Raw genomic sequence first — 5114 nt, 5'->3', positions numbered from 1 at the left:
CATGGTTTGGAGCCAATCATCAGCATCGAGGGGTTCCTCTGTCTTGCTGAACACCGGTGGGTTGGTGTTTTGGAAGTTTTTCAGCTTCGACCCTGGGTGGTCGTGGTTTCCGTGGCCTTGATTGCCCTGAGCAATCTGTTGAAGTGCAGCTAGGTTGGCTTGATGGTCAACTCTCTCAGCTTCTCTCTCTGCCATCATCTGTTGCAGCATTTGCAGCATTGCGGCTTCGCTGCGAGTTGGGGGTGCCATCTGAACAGTGATAGGGATCATGAGATAAGAGGGAAATTTCTATGGCTCATTTTTGGAGATAAAAGTTCACACAAATTTAAAACTTGATTCATAGAATAATAATAATATTACACACACACAAACATAGTCATGGAGGTAGCAAATATTACAAGCCAAATGTTTCGGAGGGTTTGAAGAACCCTTTCAACAAACTACGATACAAGGGGCGGGTACAAAGGACCGATACATAACACGGGACGCAAGTGCTCAGACGGGACTACTCGCCATCGACGTTGATAGGGTAGACATTGTCTACCCCGGCAGCAAGGTGCTCGTGGCCATCCTCGTAAGGGTGGAACTCCAGTTCGTCGTCTTCCTCCTCCTCGTAGTCGTCGTCGTTGCTGACGTAGGAGTAGCCGTCCCCCTGGATGTTCTCCCCTTCACCTTCGCCCTCCAGCTCCAGGATCTGTTCAGCTTGGGTGGCGATGGTCGCCTTCAGAGTGGCGATCCTGGCCTTGAGGCGGTTGATGGCGTAGTCCTTCTTCTGGTTGGCGCGGCGGAGTGCCCTGCGCTCCCCGGCGATGACCTTGATGGTCTCCGACTGCTGCGCCAACTGAATGTGAGTGTGGTTGGCGTATTCGCGGGAGTTGTCGAGGTCGATGCGGGTCTCATTCAACATGAAGTCGAGATGATCCACATGGTGGCGAAGTTGCGGGTGCGACGGCAGGTTCATTGGCACCCCAAGGGAGTTGTGCCTTGCATAGTGCACAAAGCGGCTATCCTCGAAGTCCATGAAGTTTTGCCCGCACAGACGTGCGAGCCCCTCCTGAAGTCCCCGTGCGAGACCATCCGCCCAGTTGTTCTCCCGGAAGGAGAACTGGATCCTTGCGCTCATTGGGAGCGTGAACCTTCCACGAAGGTCCACCATGATCACCCACTGGAGTTGACCACCGGGCTGGTCATTGATCATTCCACCAAAGACTTCTGGTGGTGGGCGCCCGAGGAACTCTGAGAGGGATAAGAGGTCCCTCTCAAAGATGATCTCTCCACCGTTCCCCAACTGATAGAACTCAGTCTGGAGAAAGGGCTGCGCGTCAACGACGTGATCCATCTGTAGAGAGAATTAGATGATTAAGTTAGAGAAGTGCAAGTGTTCCAAATGTTAATTCACTTATAAGAAGGGCATGAATTTAAAGTTTGTAATAGACTCTTCAAGGTAAGAGGGTGAATAAAGTTTTCGTAACTAGTCAATTCATGAAATTTTGAAGCAAAGTTTTTGAACGTCCATTCTAACTAGGGTCTCCTAAGGTCAAACAATGGCTCTGATACCAACTTGTCAACACCTGGATTTTTAAGTCCAGATGCCCATTATGCCGTACATCGCAATCCCAGGAATAATGTTTTTGCGAGACATAATAGTAAGAAGCATAGAGTCATCATTTATTACAACACATATTGTCTTACAACCATAGATCACATGATCCAATATTACACGAATATATTGTTCAACATCACAAATAGTAGCGGAAGCGAAGTAGTAGTGGACTATCTATTCCACAGGCAACGCTTGACGTTAGAAGACGATCCTAGTTATCGTAGACGTCCTGTTGTCCGTCATCCTGATACTGGTGCTCTCCTTCATAGTCTGGCATTTGAATAGCCAGGGCAAAGCCATGAGTACTCTTAAAGTACTCGCAAACTAACTCTAAATTAGTTACTTATTAAGTGTAGTAATGGATGCTAAGCTCTAGGTTTAGTTGCATAAAGCCAAGTTCTAGTTTGATAAACATTTAGTAAAGCCTTATCATGTGCTAGACTAACTCAAGTGGGAACATTGGTGTCATTCCCACAACTCATATTGATTCACCTCAATATCACCTTTCAATTCACCATTCATTTTAAAGATCAAAACATATTATGATAACGGAGATAGTATGGCCTTTCCAATCGTCCGTAACCATGGACACGGCTATTCGAATAGGTTTAACACTCTGCAGAGGTTGTACTCTTGTGCCACAACTTTTGATTACATCCGTCGAGGATAACCCCGAATCATCGTAACACAGTACGCGGATCATCAACCATAACCTTTCACTTATATATGCTAGTATGAGCACCTCTCCCCATGAGCTTGGCCTCCCGGTGGAAACCGCAGTTAACCCGGGAACTGCACAGGGCTTGGGCCGTACATTCACCTCATTTTAACATCATTCCACACTTAACGGAGGCAGCCTCGGCGTAACCCCTATGATGCTTGTTTAGAGGGAACCCATACTAAAATACACAAGTTTCTAGTTAAGCCCTACCCATAATCAGGTATTGTGGGGGTACTTGTATAATTGGAAGGGTATCGCATTCAAACCCAATCACCAATTTTATCAAAAATCACCATCTTCTCTTGTTCAAATCCACCTCCACTTTACTTTCTTTCAAAGTTATTTCACTTCACCATGTTTCCATCTAGAGTAGTCAATTTTAATTGATTAGCACTAGCAACTATTTCATGAGGGGGTGCTATCTAGCTTTGATTTGTGCTAAGCTAACTTCAATATTGTTCTACTCTAGCCAAGTGAATCATAAATCAAAAAGTACTTTGAAAAAAAATAAGCGAAAGTAAATGTAAGGTAAAAACATGGGATAGGTAATACATAAAATAAAGTGTGATGGTGCCTTTGCTCTTGTAGAGCTAAGCACTTGTGTTTAGCAAGGTTTAGCTTGCCTTGAGCTGAGTAGTTATCGAAGTTCTCTTCTTCTTCCTGAGAGTAGGCCTCCTCCGCTTGGTATTCCTCGTTACTAGCGTCTATATACGAATACGAGGTATAAATACTAAACCAAGCTCACATACTATACTAGAAACACTTAAAAAGGTTCATACACTAATCCTATCATCAATCAAACATGGCATGGTGGATTATTGGATGAGTTCTTATTTAAGAGAAAAAAATGATTTCTTCTATTTATTACTATTTCTTAGCTTTGGTATGTAGCTCCTTAGAGAAATTAATTTCTTCTCATTACCTCATATTAAGATTTAATCTCTTCATATAATAATCAGGTATGAAATATAGGTTGACCCAAGGTCAACATTTCATATCTATTATATGTGAGTAATTTTAATTGAAGTGCTACACTTCACATAGTTTTAATACTTAACTTTTAAATGAATTAAAATCTCTAAGTAATAATTATCAGAGGTTCATTAGCCTAAGTCATTCCCTCTGGTTGTATTACTTAGGATCAAGATTTAAATGAGAGGGTAGTTGTTATCACCAGAATTTGACCGAGTCAGAGGTGGGCCGCGATCAAGGTGGATTTGAAGAATATACATGGAAGAAATATGTGAATCGGCCTTTATATGCAAAATATGGGCTAGTTAGCCCGTGTATCTGTAACATAGTAGATTACGTGTCGTTTTAGTTAGAGTTGGCTTCGTGCACGGTTGGGATTATTCCCACGTTAGAAAGTCCCCTGGACTATAAATATGTATCTAGGGTTTACGAAATAAACAACAACCAACGTTCAACCAACAAATCAATCTCGGCGCATCGCCAACTCCTTCGTCTCGAGGGTTTCTACCGGTAAGCATCATGCTGCCTAGATCGCATCTTGCGATCTAGGCAGCACAAACTTCATGTTGTTCATGCATTGCTCGTACTGAAGCCTTTTTGATGGCGAGCAACGTAGTTATCATAGATGTGTTAGGGTTAGCATAGTTCTTCGTATAACATGTTATCGTAGTGCGACCCTTGCATGTCTAGCCGCCCTTACACCTATCTTAGGTGTAGGGGCGGCACCCCGCTTGATCATTATTTAGTAGATCCGATCCGTTACGGTTGCTCCTTGTTCTTCAAGGATTAGTTTAATATCTGCAATAGTTAGGCCTTACAAAGGGTTGGAGGATCCAGCGGCACGTAGGGTGTCGTTTGCTAGTCCTAGACAGGATGTTCCGGGGATCAACCTCGTGTTGGTTTTTAGGCCTTGTCTAGGATCGGCTTACGATCACCGTGCGTGGCCGCGAGGCCCAATCGTGAGTAGGATGATCCGATTATGCGGTGAAAACCCTAAATCGTCGTAGATCGTATTAGCTTTATCTTGATCAAGCAGGACCACCATATATTCGTGCACCTCGTACGAATCATGGGTGGATCGGCTCCTTGAGCCGATTCACAGGATAACCTGAGAGCCGATCGAGGCTCGTATTTAATGTTTACGTGTATGCCATGCAGGAAACTAAGCGAGGCATCTCCATCACCTTCCTGACCAGGTATAGGTCAGGTGGCACGCCCTTGCATCAGCATCGGACGTGTGTACCAGAGGCTTTGCGGGCCGTCGCTCGGAGGGACCAGGGCCAGCCGCAGCCCTAAGTTGTTCCCGGCTCTACTGTGTTGCCCGTCGCTGCCTGCCGGTGGGTTTTGACCGCAACACATTCTGGCACGCCCGGTGGGACAAGCTTCGACATCAACCACCTCGCCATCTACATCTGAGATGGCGGACGGCACTCCAGTCACGTACGAGGATCTGACCGACGAGCTCAAGAAGAAGTATGACGAGGTCAAAGCTATCCTCGAAGCCGATCTCATCGGCTCTTTTCACAGAACCCGTTCACATGGCATCAGGTGGAAGGGGTTCTCGCCTGATGGTGCACTCGATGGGATAGACCTCTCTGCCCCGTCAGAAGAACGCACCAGGTCCCTGCGGCAGGAGATCAACTACTTGGTGGCTCACTCGCTACACCGCCACTCTGAGAACCTGGTAAACACGTTGGAGCGTGTCGCTCTTCGGGTGATCCAGGAGATCATGAGGCACCAGTACTCGCCGTCAGGACCAGCTCTCGGGACGCATCAAGGAGAGTTGCCACTCCAGTCCCGTCCACCGCCGCCATTTGC

Source organism: Lolium perenne, chromosome 6, assembly GCF_019359855.2.
Source record: "Lolium perenne isolate Kyuss_39 chromosome 6, Kyuss_2.0, whole genome shotgun sequence".
NCBI classification, from domain to species: Eukaryota; Viridiplantae; Streptophyta; class Magnoliopsida; order Poales; family Poaceae; genus Lolium; species Lolium perenne.
The sequence above is the reverse complement of the archived record's forward strand: the minus strand, read 5'-3'. Positions refer to the sequence as shown.